Here is a 15,032-nt window from a genome sequence, read left to right on the forward strand (position 1 = left end):
GGTACGAGGTGCTTTATAGTCAATATATTACATTTTGCAATCAATGAACATATATTAATCAATTGTTACATAATAGGTGGTATGCTAAGTTCAGAGAGTGCAACATTGGATAAGACACAGTCAAGTGGAGTCATCAGACAAGAAAACAGGCTTAACCCATCAATGTCCATCATAGCTAGATACAGTAAATGTATAAAACAGATGAAGTTGTCTTTGATTCACTTTCTACTTTCATAGATTAATTCCCGTGAAGAAGAAAATATGCTCATAAATCAACCAGACATAAATTAAGGAGTTAAAATATTTAATACACCTGAAACAGTAGAGCCTGGTGTATAATAAGTGCTTAGTAAAAGTTAGCTGTTAGTATTACTATTATATAGGGAAATAGCTCTGGAATCCAGCTTTCTTATTTGTAAACTACAACAATAAATTTTTCAGAGTCATTTGCTTGTTAACTGTTTACCAGCTGCCCCCAATGCATCACGATCTTTCTAGGTGCTACAGATGTCACAGAGAACAAAACAGATTACGTTCTTTTCCTAACATGGTTAATAATATAGTGGGGGAAATGGACTATTAAAATTAACTAAAATATTTATAGCTTGATTTTAGGTGGCATTAAAGGCTATGAAACAAAATAAAACAAGAACATGGGAGAGAAGGTATCCTTAGGGCTCTAATTTTCTATGTGGGAAGATCTCTCTCAGAAGGTGACTGTTGAGCCAAAGAACTGAATAATTAGTAGGGGAAAACATCAGTGGAAAGAGCATCTTGGGCAGGGTGGGTGAAAGGAGACACTGAGCAAAAGCACAGAGGGTAGACCTGACTGCATGCCTCTGACATGTATCAACTGCCTAATATAGATTCAAAGTTTTCATTGTTAAAATCTGCAAACCATTTACCTTTTACAAGGTATGTTCACATATTGTTTTATTGACCTTCACAATTATTCCAGGGGTTGTTGCCTAAAAGAGACTCAAAAGTGTTCATTGCCAGTCACACCACCTCTAAGTGTTGGAGAAAGGATTTGAATCCACATTTCTGGGCTTATTTTAACATTTTCAACCCAAATCTTCTATTCAGGGTCCTGCTCTCCTATATTTAAATGCCATTAACATCAAAAGAAAATGTACCTGTGAAGTACCTGTTAATTTAAATCTCCGTAGTTGGAATCCCTGCCTTCCACCCATGAAGTATATTTCCATTTACACGATGACCCCAGCACACATCCTAGCAGAAAAGAAACCTGATTACAGGCAGCTTCAGTTTTCAGTGGAAAAGGGTTTCCTTCCCGTTCCTCAAATCATGCCCTATTTTTGCTGCCTTTACCTTCCACACTCTGTTGGAACCCTCTGTGGAACAATAGCATCTGCAAATTTATGGCATAGTCACAAATCATGGGAGGGCTTTGGGCCCACATTGCAATCTGTGGCTGTGCACGTTGGTTGTTTTCTTGGCAAGATGTGGTTGCTGCAGAGTGCACAAACGGGGTCCTGAAATAACTGCAACAGAGAAAAATGCTCATGACATTTTCCACCAGATGCTCTCAAGGATCGAAGACTCTCTGGCTATGAGCGAACCCCTGGGGAGCTGGGCAGTTGGCTTTGCTGATGGACATGTTGTTTCCCTGAATGTCGGGAATACAGGAGGTCCCCCTTTGCATTCCCCCCCTTCCATGAGAGAGTAGGTGAAAAGGATCAGGTATATCGAGATTTGAATCCAAACATAACACTTTCTAACTGATTTAGTTATTTAGCTACTCTGAGCTTCCACTTCTTCAACTGTGAGATAAGTATAAATATCTATGGTCTTTCTCTCTCTCTCTTTTTGAAAGTTAAACCTGTTTTAATTAGAAAACAACTCTTGTATTATCTTTGATACATAAGCTCAGGAAGGCATGCAAACATCTCCTCTCCCCTTGAGAACTGCAGATGAGGTTCTTGGGTTTTTGAAATCTGAGCCATCAATGCATTTCTCTGGAGGAATGGGAGACAGATTTTGTTGTTGTTGTTGTAGTTACTGGTGATTTGTCCTTCTTTTTAAATTATTTTGAACAAATTAAAGACTATTTAGAAATTACAAAGTTAATAGAAACAACTTCTGTTTGCCATTCATACAGTTTTCTCTCCCCAACGGTAGCATGTTATATAACCTCAGTGTGTGTGTGTGTGTGTGTGTGTGTGTGTGTGTGTGTGTGTATGTATGTATGCATGTGTACATCTATCTGTCTATATATATGTAACAAGGAAATTGATAGGACTATAAAAAGTTATCTACTTTTTGGAGTCTGGGTGACATTTTGAAATTCATGTTCTAACATTAAGTTCTCCTTACTGTGGAGCTTTCCCCCACCGAGGGAAATTTACACAGAGTGACAAAACCTCTTCATTAGTATTTAGACAAATATCTGATGCTAGAAATGGGGGACTCGGGTAAAAGCTGGATTAGAGAACCCTGTTGGGGCTTGAAACCTAAATGAAACTCTTTTTCTGTTAAATTTTCTTTGACTTTTCCATATAATTTCATTTCAAGAGAAGACACAACACATGTAGAAGCATTTGACACACAGCTGGGTCTGTCCCGAGGAAGTAGGCACTGCCTCAGATTGCGGATCACTTGAATTTCCATGGAACGAATGGGGAAGCTTCTTTTGGGTGGCCATTCAAAATCAGGGCAGGGAATGCAAGGGAGGGAATGAAACTGACATTTAAGACCCAGTCACCGCCAACCTGGGAATCTGGTACCCTCATGAGTACTCTGAGCTCTGTCTCCTCTGGTATAGAGAAGGCCAGCCCAGAGAAGGTATGTGGAGTGCAGGACAGAGGGTGGGAAAAAGAGGCAAGAGAGCCTCTTCATCTTTTATCCATGGAGTTTCTGAGAGAATTTTATGATACAATGCAGGCAAGAAACTCAACACAGAGCTGGTAACACAGAAGTTGTTCAATGAAAAAAAAAAAAAACTCCTTTCTACTAACTTGTGTTCCTCCAAGAAGTTGACTCCCAAAGAATCAAAGAACTCCAATATCGAAAGATACCTTAGAAAGTAGCTAGTCCTGACTTCCACCCAATGTGGAAATTCCTTCTTTGGAATCTTCTCCAGGTTCTTGCATATTCTCTTCTAAATAGACTTATGGTCCTAAAGACCAAGTCCAACTTTCGGTGGAAGACATGGTGAGCTGGTCCATCCAGTTTCTGTCCAACATATCTAACATATCTCCCTCCATTGAAGAGTCTGGAAAGATAAGAGCTGCATTTCTGAGATATCTGGCAGATAGAGTTCCACGCAGAATCTAGATCTGAGAAGTAGATGCAATTTCATGAGACCTGAAGTCAGAAGTGAGCCACCTGGCCATCTAAACTAAATGCTAATTAAATCTCTTATAGCTGGAATCCCTCTCTTCCACCCATGCAGTGTATTTCCATTTGAACGGCTGCCCTCTGAACAAGTCTTAGCAGAGACTTGACTTGATTGTAGGGGCCTCTCCCTTTTAATGGAGCTGGAGAGAAGTGGTGACATTTCTGCCATTCGGTTGTGGCTTAGAGTCACAAAGGACGTGCAGTGTTAACAGTAGTGTTTGTGATAGGAAAGTCCTGAGCTGCGTGGTGAAGAATGTGTCCTGGCTACTTTATTTATGGGTGTATAGCATCAATCCCAGGAAATGTGGTCCTCTAAGTGATTTTGTGATCTCTATAACATATTATAATAACTTTTTTTCTGCTTAAAATAGTCAGTTTTATTTAATATTTCAAATAAAAAGTTGGATTACTACATGCTTCAAAAGCACTGTACTACTTAAACAATATAATAGGATACCTTAATGTGGTACCCCAAATAGCCACGATATAACCCTTGGGACATCTACTGCCTCATCCTTCACCATTCTGTCCACCAACTTTTCATTTTACATTCTACTTCAGAGTTTCATTTTGGGGCATATTTGAACTAAATAACTTTGCTGACATTGAGCCCTGTGTCCTCAGACTTTATGCCTATTTGTTCATGTGTATAAGAATTCACTATTGAACACTTAATATTTTCAATACATTTTTCTAGGGTTTAAGTTTACAAAGCATCATGGTGCTTGTATTTACATTGAATCTGAATGGGGAAAAGAAAAGAAAGCCATCCATTTGGAATATTTAATTTCAAATAAGTTCTCTTTGAAACAAATCCTTACAAGTGGGTTCAGGAAAAAATGTCTCTGAGGAGAAAATATGTGGATTAGCCTGGGTTCTCACTAGGGATCAGCCATGGAAAAGTACATGGGAAAAGATTTCCAAGCAGAGGGAAGAGCAAGACAAAGCTTAGTACTGTAAAGAATCAAAAGATGGTCCATTTTTCTGGAATACAGTGAATGAGAGAGAGAGGAGTGAGAGCTGCAGTAAGAGAGGGGATGAGTCAGGGCCTCACAGCATGAGTGAGGGCAGAGGATTTGAATTCCAACAAAACATATAATTTCCCTCTTATATGACTGGGCTCTGACGTTTTGGGCATCCAAACCAGAGTGAATTGAGGTCTCCCTCACAGATGAGCATGGTGGAAGGGGTGAAAGGGTTGACTGGGTGGGCTTGGGACAACTCTCAGGAATGGAGTCTAGATGTGTTCTTCCCTGTAGGCATCATACGGCCAGAGATGAAGCTTGCACGCTGCTCATCTCTGCTGGAAAAAAAAGTTAAGTTTGTGGCGAAAGCCAAAGCCATTGTTCTAGTTTGCTAGCTGCTGGAATGCAATACACCAGGAATGGAATAACTTTTAAAAGGGGAATTTAATACATTGCTAGTTTACAGTTCTAAGGCCGAGAAAATGTCCCAATTAAAACAAATCTCTAGAAGTGTCCAATCTAAGGCATCCAGGGAGATACCTTGGTTCAAGAAGGCTGATGCAGTTCAGGTTTCTCTCTCAAGTAAGAAGGCACATGGTGAACACAATCGGGGTTTCTTTGTTATCTGGAAAGGCACATGGAGAACATGGCCTCATCTGCTAGCTTTCTCTTCTGCCTTCCTGTTTCATGAAGCTCCCCAGGAGGAGTTTTCCTTCTTCATTTCCAAAGGTCTCTGGCTAGTGGACTCTGCTTCTCATGGCTGTGTCATTCTTCTCTGCTCTCTCTCTGAATCGCTGGCTTTCTCCAAAATGTTTCCTCTTTTATAGGATTCCAATAAACTAATCAAGACCCACCTGGAATGGGTGGAGACATGCCTCCACCTCAACCACTCTTCATTGAGTCATATCTTCAGGGAGATATTCAATTTAAAGTTTCAAACATACAATACCGGATAGAAATTAGAAGAAACAGCTGCCTTTACAAAATGGGATTAGGATTAAAACATGGATTTTCTAGGGACATACATCCCTTCAAACTGGCACAGCCATTTTAAAGGATTTGCAAAAATTAATGATCTTATCTTTGAAAAAGACTGGGAAAACTCTCTCTAGTATTTTCCTCTTCTTTCTCTTCATACTTTCCCTTCTCCTCTTTATTACTAACTCCTTTTGTATTGTTTGTTGTGTATGTATTATTTAATCTGCACAATCATTTTGCAGGGCAAAAGTCTCTCTATCATCCACTGTACAGGTCAGGAAACTGAGTCTTACAGAAGCTACAAATCATGCAAATTAATGCAGGTAGTAAGTGGTGGAGACAAGAAGTGAGCCCACTACACTTTTAGTCTCAAACTCAAGATATTCTGTGCACAAAAGCCTCTGCACATATTGCCCCTTTCACTTTATTGCCCCATTACATCTACCCTTTCCTATTTCCTAGTACTTTGCCAAACTCAGCTTAGATGCCACCTCCTCAATTAATTTTTCTTGATTAAATATAGATGTTCTCTAAAAGTAGTGAGGTAAAGGAAGCAGGATTCAAAAGACATATGAAGAAAAGGTACCTCTGAGTCTTTTTAAGTGTATCAGTCATCTTCTGATGCTTAGGTGCTATATAATAAATGATCTCAAATCACAGTGGATTAACACAATTATTTATTCTGGCTCATGAATCTGAGGGTGGGTAGGTAGTGGCTGATACAAGCTGGACTTGACTGGGCTGGGCTCTACTACTGGTTGACTCTAGGTCTTTTCTATGTTTCTCTAATCCTTTCGGGGCCAGTGACAATGAGGGATGAACTTTCTGTAGTAATTGTAGACTCTCAAGAGTCAAACATATTTCATGCCTCCCTTTACATTTTGTCTGCAATATCTCATTGGCCAAAGCAAAATACTGGGACAGGCACATGGAAAGGCACATGGAGAACATGGCCTCATTTGCTAGCTTTCTAGCACATCAATAAGGGCAGGGAGGTAATACTGTGTCTAGCTACAAGAGAAGTGACAGGGGAGTAAATAATTGGTTTCAGAATTAGGCAACTAAATAAAAGAATGAGTTAATTTATGATTTCTTAAAGGGAGGATCTAGCACAGTGACTATGAGATTCTTTGGTGAGTATTAGGTTTAGTGTGTTGGGGGTAATTCATCTGGTAAGGATTAATAAGATGGTGAATAACTTATGACCCATTTTTACTGGGCATCTTCTAGATTGTGGAACCTGCTTAAGTGTTGCAAATAAAAATAGATCTAGAGTACCAGCTCTGTCTTCAAAGACTCCCATTCTGGAAGAGAAGATAAGCAGGTAAACCACGCATTTCCATGCTTTGTAAGGACTACCTACGAAATTAATGCTCAGACTCCCAAGGAACACAGTATCAAAAATTCTAACTGGACCTAGGGATACTTCCAGAACAAGGCAGAATTGAAAGAAAATAAATTTAAATTCTCACCTACCTTCAACTTACATTTAGAAATCCATATTTTTAATTTGTTTCTGCATTTTCAGTTGCTGTCCCATTTCTAGGCAGCAAACATGTGCCCAGTACATGATTACTATATGACTGGTGGGTGATAAAGTACTTTCAGACTGGCTATGACATCAACAGCCTCTCATTCTTCCTTCTCCTTTTACAGATGAAGAAACTACAACCAAGATGGCTTATGGAGCTTTGAAAAGATCACGCAAATATTTAATGATGTAAGCAAAACTTAGGGCTTTCAGCTCCCAGACCAGTGATTTTTATGCTAAAAATTGCATGAACATTACCTGATTCTAGTTTTCAATGGGAGAAAAACTAAATTATACAGCTGGGAGATGTTTAACACAGTTGTGATTATGACTGCAATATCATATAACTTTCATAAAGGTTTGTTGACTTGAATTGAGTTAGAAATCACAAAGAGTACAAAAAGATGTCTAGTCCAAACACTTGTTTTGCTTTGAAAGGGACAGTCAGTGTAGGTGCAGAGAAGTGACTTCACCAAGACCACACAGTTTAATTGTCAGCACTATGGAGAGAACCCTGAGCCCTTTGCCTCTCCATCTAACACTCGTTCCCTTACGTGGCTGTTGAGGTGTGAATGAGGTCCTGTAAGCTGCCTCTGTCGGTAAAGAGGTATGACATTGTTTAAAGGAACTTCATTGTAAGCTCAGCAGCAAGCAGCTGAGTAGGTAAAGACCAGTAATTCAAGCTGTCAGGGCCTGTAGAAACCTACACTAGGGTGTTGTATTGGTAATGAAACAACTTGTAATGCTTGAAAGTGATTGTTCTTGGGCCTATTGTTAAACCAAGGTGTATATTCTCAGAAGGCTTAATGCAAACAATTAAGTTAAACCCCAGCCTCCAGATAAGCTAAATTTCCAGGACCTGGCAAATAATTCCATGTTCACAGTTAGCTTCCTCATTCTGAGTACTTTGGCATAAAGCAGGGGTTAGGCAAAGCAAATACATTTTCTTTAGTCCCTGATCATCATTTTTAGTCCCTGACCATCATCATCATCATAAGTCCTTATCTTCTCATTTCATTTACAACTTCAGGTGACACAGAAACTACTCCCCAACTTCTCTAATAGTGTAGAGCCAGCCTGAGCCACTCAGCCCATGTTTTCTTGCTCCATGAGCTTATTTTAGTACCATATGCCCTTCTCAGAGCAAGGCCAGTTAATCAATTGAATGACCTAATGTGACTCATTTGCCATTGCAGCTGTGTGGGAGGGAAGGAAATAAATCATAAAGAGGAGGGAACTTTATCTTCCCTCCCTCTTTACACAAGGAGCCTTGGATGCCCTTTTCAAAAGCTTTGAATCCAACTTTGATTCCTATGAGCTCTCTTCCTTTCCAGAGAGAAGAGAGAGAGAAAGAACTAATATATTGTGGTGGTTTGGAGCTGTCCCCCGAATTGCATGTTCTTAAATCTAATCCATTCCTGCAGATATGGACCCAGTGTAAGGTATGGCCCTTTGGATGAGCCACTTCCATCCAGGTGTGACCCACCTCATTCAGGATGGGCCTTAATCCGGTTACTGGAGTCCTTTATGAACAGAATGAGTACAGAGATAGAGAGAGAAAGCCACCGAAGTGAGAAGCCAAAAGTGACAAAGCCTGGAAGAGGAGGGTAAGCCCAGCAGTTGCTCCATGTCCCTTGCCATGTGGCCGAGGTCCTGAGGGTCACCAGCAGCTGGTCTTCGGAAAGAAAGATAGCCTTGAGGATGCCTTGATTGGGACATGTTTTCAGCCTCAAATGGTAACCTAATAAATTGCTATTGTTTAAACCAACCCATTTCATGGTATTTCCTGGAACAGCCTAGGAAACTAAAGCATACACCATCACTGAATCCATTCCTACATCTTAGCAGAGTTTAAATCTAAAACCGTATAGTAGCCACTATTCTGCAAAGAGCCACTGTTTACCTTGCCAACCTGCTCTTTTCACCTACAGATGAGACAAATAAGTCCAAGAAATGAATAAATGATTTGGCCCTGGGCATCCTACAAGCTGAGTACACACCGACATTTAGAACTAAGGTTATTTATAGCTTACCACAGAGCCCTTTGACCCACAGCTCACCGATATTTAATTTCCCAAAGTTATTCAAATAAAACCTTTTCAAGTTGTGAATTTATATACATTGAACTACTATAGCAATGCTTTCAGAGCAAGCTCATGAGACACATAGGACACACTTTTCTTTTAATTCAGAGTTTTATTTCACCCCAAAAAGCATCCTATCATCCATTTTATTCATAATCCATGCATGGATTTATTTGAATAACTGTTTTTTTTAATATCTCTTTCCTCCCGTAAAATCAAATGCATATTCAAGATAAAGTGATTTAACTCGCAGAAGGATGCTCAAACCCATGGTCCAAAGGCCCCAAGGCAGCTCTCAGGAGGAGCTTCACATGTACCCTGCAGGAGCTGTGGCCTTGGAATGGCCCTTTTGTTCCACTGGGATCATCTTGTACTTTAGGATCCACAAGATTTGGACATGGGGCTCAACACTGTCCCTTAGTGACTGAGAATCCTGGCCAAGGTACAGACCACTTTGTCTTTCAGTGCACTCTTCTGAAACACTGAGATGACAGTAGCTCCTCGTTGAGCTGTGGTGCCTGTTACACTATGGTAGTTAGATTCAGTTGTCAACTTGGCCAGGTGAAGGTACCTAGGTCTGTTGATGTGGCCATGAGCCAATGGTACGTGAACCTCATCTGTTGCTCATTCATCTGCAGTCAGCTAAGAGGTGTGCCTGCTATAATGAATGATGTTTGATTTAATTGGCTGGTGCTTAAATGAGAGAGCTCAATGTAGCACAGCCCAAGCAGCTCAGCATACCTCATCTCAGCACTTGTAGCTCAGTCCAGGCCTTTGGAGATGCAGAAAGGAATCACCCTGGGGAAAGTGGTTGGAACTGAGAGGCCTGGAGAGAAGGCCAGCAGAGACCATCCTGTGCCTTCCCATGTAAGAAAGAATCTCAGTTGAAATTTAGCTGCCTTTCCTCTGAAGAACTAACAAAATAAATACCCTTTTATTAAAAGCCAATCAGTCTCTGGTGTGTTGCATTCCAGCAGCTAGCAAACTAGATTATACACTTTCTGCCATCCTCTCCAGGGTAGTGCAAAATTGTTAGCCAGTGAACTTGCAAATTCATTGCCACAACCCTAGCAGCTAGTACACCCTTACAAAAGTCAGTCACTCATAGGATTTACAATTTGTGGTTGGAAGTAACAGAACTTCCTCTTAGCTTGAGTGAAATGAGGAATTTATCATAAACTATAGGGTTATTTCATAGGATCTAGGACAGAAATGTGATTGGGCTATAGGATCTCAGAATGGCTGCCCAAGAGAACCACTTGAAGGAATTTCTTCCAGCTGGCCCCAGCTCAGTCTTTGGGCCTCAGCATTATTTCTGCTCCCTTGGGAACTTTCCCTTTACTGTGATGGGGTTGTGTAGGCCACGCTTTTCCTGCCAATGATCTTTGTATGTATTCCCACGGCCTCCAGAGAGAGATCACAGCTTCTCACCAATTCTTGTCCTTCTCACCTCCAAGAGTCACATATCAGACTGGTCAGACTCCAGGGCATTGGCTGGGCCTTGTGTTCCAGGGTTTTCAAGGCATTGAAAGTTGAGAACATGTTGATGTGGTCTAGAGCAGGCTATTTTCTCTCTCTCTGCCTCCCTCCCTCTCTCTCTCTCCATATTCAGGATTGCTTTAACACACAATTGAGAGATAAAGACACATGTAGCTGCTCATTAAAACTCTGGCCTGCTCATCTGGACCTGTTCTCTGACATTCTCTCACTCTCTCTCTCCAACCTTGCCACTGTCTCCAAGTTTGCTGTTCCAGCCACACAAGAGCTGAGCAGATGGCTCCAGCTGTCTCCATTTGATGCATGACGCTGCTTTTCACCTGCTAGAAAATGAGGAACAGGCAGATGTTCTTTGAGTTTGCCTTTCTTTGAACTGGAGTGGTGAGATCTGAGTTTCTTAACCATTGTGTAGAAATATCCCAACTTATCTTAGGAGGAGCTTTGACTCTGTGAAATTTAGGCCCTCCCACTATAGGCAAAGGAGCTCACCAAACTGAACCAATGGTTCAGTTGAGCCATTTCCTCTCTGGGACTTGAGACCTCAGCCCTGTGTGACTGAGGGTTAATTGTCATGCTCTGTATACATTTGGTTTCTGGGAAGGGAAATGGATGAGCAAAGAGTGGTCCGGTTACTTCTTGATCCCTAAACACACCACCAATAGGGTATCACTTTATAACCTCATTCAATTACCCCTCCAACTCATTTTCCATCCTATTAGTACTGTCACAGAACAATTTTACATATCTTCCCATTACACTTTGAACTTTCCATTGCCTAGAACATATACTGTAAAGATACATTTTCAAGAAAGTTCATATAATAAATGAACAAAGTAAAAATGAATGAGGAAAGTTACTTAATCACAAGGATTACTTTAGACCACTAATATGAGTTACTGAAACTTGTTTAGCACAGTGATTCACCTCTTCAGGAATGTATGACCATTTCTAATTTGGCATTTGTTGTGAATATCAAATTCATATAATATGAATAAAGAGTAGGGAAAGGACAAATAACAACTGAAAGAAAAGGGGAGACATTTTGAAAATATACAGAAACAACAGTCAGTACTTCATTTTATCTAGAAATTGCTTCATGGTCTGTCTATCTATCTACCTATTTATCTACTCTCATCTATCTCATACCCTATTTCATCTACCTCAATGCATTTCTGATTGTATCAGCTTGTTTAAAAAATACCTGTTGGGCATGCAAAGGTAGTTCAGTGGTAGAATTCTTGCCTATCATGCAGGAGACTCGGGTTCAATTCCCAGCCCATGCTCTTCCCAAACAAACAAACAAAAATTCAATGAATTGTGCTGCAATAATGGGAAACTCACATAGAAAAATAAGGAAATGTGACCCCATCATATAGCATACCAAAAAAAAAATACCTATAATATGCGGACTTAAAATGATCAATGCATAAAATGATAAATAACACAAGGAATTCCATGGCAGGGACTATTAATGAGTAGCATCAACGGATGGAATAGAGGTAAGTTTCAGAGTCTCCTGCTCCATCTGACCTGAAAGCACCTTGGCATTAGAGGAACATAAAAAATCTTTGCTTAAGGACTGCATGAGAACAGCAACTACATAAGAGGTGAGCCCTCAAAAGGGCAAAGTGAGGCTGTGCCTGGATTCAGAGAGAAGAAATATGCATGTGATGATGAGATAATTTAGGGTAAACATCAGGAGTCAGGGCTTTCAGGATAGTTAGAATAAGAGCCTGTGAACCTGAGGGGTATGTTATGGACATAGAAGCAGGTTTCTTCTTTGGTAGGTTTAGCTTAGATAAATCACAAAGGACATGTTATTAATTTAATGTGTTTCTGTGTGTACAAACCTATTTTAGATATGGAGTTTTGAAGATACTATTATTAGTGAAGGTATGGCCAAACTGAATCCTGGTGGGTGTTACTTTGCATTACTGGAAGCCTTATAAAGAACGGAAATTCAGATGCAGTCAGAGAATTCAGAAGACACAGAAGCCAAAAATCAACAGAAAATAGAAGAGTAGAAAGAGTGCCAGCCATGCCAGGAGACAGAGACAGGCCAAGAGACTCAAGCATTATGGTGAGTCAGCACAAGAATGCTGCAGACTTTAGGGAGAAAACATGGCCTTTCCATTCCTGAGCCACTATAGTCAACCGGCGTGTGGTATTTGTCCTAGCTGCCTAGGCAAACTAAGACGGTCAACTCATGGAGACAGCTCCTAATTTCAAAAATGTGATTACAATGCTTTTGTGAGAAGGACTCAACCCACACTGCAACTCTGAGAGGAGCTGACATGAGCCAAGGAATGCAGGCAATGCCTAAGGGCTGTGGGACTGACTCTTTCTTACAGCCTCCAGAAAGGAACTCAGTCCCCCAGAAGACTTGATCTTAGTACCATGAGACCCACATCAGATTTCTGACATACAAAACTGTGGGATACTGATTATTTTGTTTTAAGACACTAAGTTTGTGGTAACTTTCACAACAGCCACACAGAGCTAATACAACTTCAAAATTGTTGAAAATAATTAAAGGAGGCACAAATAAATGGAGTGACATTCCAAGCACATGGATCAGAAGATTTCATATTTTGAAAATGTCAACACTCCCCAAATGATGTATAGATATGAACCATCATAGAGAAATCTTAGCTGGCCTTTTCTTTTTCTTTTTTGCAAAATTTGACAAGCTGATCCTAAAATTCATATTGAAATGCAAGGCAAAAAATGGTAATAGAATAAGCACAGACTTTTAAATCAGGCAGAACTGGAGTCAGGTCTTAATAACTCAATTTACTAGCTGGATAGATTTGGACAAATTGAATAAATATTCTAAGCTTTAGTGTTGTTATCTCTGAAATGGAGATAATAATAAGTACCTTCTGTACTTGTTTTGAGAGTTAGAAATATATATATAAATGTCCATGATGTCCTTAACATATATAAATATTTGATATATACATGTACGTACATGTATATGGATATATGTATAAATCCACAACCACCACAGATGTGCTTCTATGTATGTGTATATACATGTGTGTGTGTGTGTATCTGCCACAGTAAATTTTCACTTACAAGTGTGCTATTTGTTTTAAGAACCTAGTTTTTTTTTTTTTTTTTTTAACATGGGCAGGCAGCAGGAACTGAACCCAGGTCTCCAGCACGGCAGGTGAGAACTCTGCCACTGAGCCACCATGGCCCACCCATGCCTTTATTTTCTTTTTGGAAACTAGTTTTAAGACACTAAGTTTCTTTTTGGTAAGGTGTATGTACATTTGCTATTTACTATCTCTTTCATTGTTTCCCATCCTGTGTTCCTGAGAAAACTGGTGAGAGGGGACAGCATGTCTTGTAGGGGGGCAGGGACTTCATTCAAATGTCATGGCCATCGCACCAATTCCATTTAGTAAATTACTGCTAAGAGTACTGCGTGGCAGCAGGGTAGCTGCCAGCCCATTAAGAGACAATTGACTAGCTCTCCAGTGGCATGGTCAGGGTCAGCACTGGCATTTCCACATGTACCTACGGCTCAGGACTCGTCCCCACATCCATTTCCTCCAATCAATCTGGATGATTGACTGTCACTGCCATTATACAAATGGGTAAACTGGCCTCTACGATGAGCAGGAAGCTGTCAGGCACCACTGGAGGCAGCGTCACTGTCAGATTTAGGATCCAGGTGCCTGGCCTCTACCCTAGGCTGCCCTCCCAAGGAGATTCATGATTAGGCTCCAGGGCATAAGCTGGCATTCACATGATACTACCGAAACAGGGGGATCTTGAGGAAGTCTGGGTAACCACATGCAAATGTCAAGTCAGACTCTGTGCTCAGCAGTCAATGGAAGGGCTGGATGGCCAGATGTAATTCGGGGAAGGACTGGGAAAATCTGTGATATTTCCTCACCATGTTATTGCAGGGTCCTTAGAGTCAATGGATTTCAGATACGAAAATTGACTCAGGTTCACAGACTGGTCAAAAAGTCCTGCTTTTTCATTGGGGTGACCGCCCTTAGCCACCTGGTTATTTATTTTTAAATTTCTTCTGCAGATACAAGGTAAACAGTAGACTTACCTGAGGTTAAATACTGTGGTTTCCCTGCTATTTCACCAGTTTTCCTTTTGCAATTTAGTGTCTTTTTTTTGCTCCCTCCCTGTCCGTTTGCCGGAAGACTGTGGTCCGGGCATCCTGCCCAGTTTGATTTAATTTTGGTTTCCTACTTATGCAGCATCCTAGCTGTGGTTTACAGATGACATTTTACAAATTGTGTTTAGGCGTTTTTGTTTATTTATGGTGGAACAAGTACAGAAAGCTTGTGCCCAGCCTGTGTGGATAATAACGCTTAAAATAGAAGAAATAAAACTAATAGCAAATGATAACACATACAAATGTGTGGTTATACAGAATGCTAGGACATGTTTACATACCTTCAAATGGAGCTTAGAATATGATAACAGGATGATGTGGTCATATTTCTATTCCTTTTCAGTCTTTTCCTGCAATAACCTGAAAAACAAGAGGACAGAACAGAAGCATGTGGCTGGGATGTGCCATCTGAAAGGACTGGGTAAACACATGGTAGGGCTGGCACTGGCTTAAAAAAGCTGAGAACCAGG

This window comes from Tamandua tetradactyla, chromosome 6, assembly GCF_023851605.1.
Source record: "Tamandua tetradactyla isolate mTamTet1 chromosome 6, mTamTet1.pri, whole genome shotgun sequence".
NCBI lineage: Eukaryota > Metazoa > Chordata > Mammalia > Pilosa > Myrmecophagidae > Tamandua > Tamandua tetradactyla.